Genomic DNA, 246 nt, shown 5'->3' with positions numbered 1-246 from the left:
TGAGATACGGGAAGCAGTTTATTTAAGGTTCATTTCTGTAGACTTGAATGATGAATTAATATATAGCCGAGGTGATAGAAAGTAATTTAAATGTCTATGATTTCGAATTTCTGATAATGATATACTGTTGTGGGAACTGCAATATTTGTGCCCCCAGTAAAAATCACTGTCCTTGTGTTATCAATATATACTCTATTATAAAAGTAGCACGAATTTCAGTTAGATAAGAACGGAAATACTCTCGTT

Source organism: Penaeus monodon, chromosome 22 (assembly GCF_015228065.2).
Source record: "Penaeus monodon isolate SGIC_2016 chromosome 22, NSTDA_Pmon_1, whole genome shotgun sequence".
NCBI classification, from domain to species: Eukaryota; Metazoa; Arthropoda; class Malacostraca; order Decapoda; family Penaeidae; genus Penaeus; species Penaeus monodon.
Note: the sequence above shows the minus strand (reverse complement) of the source record.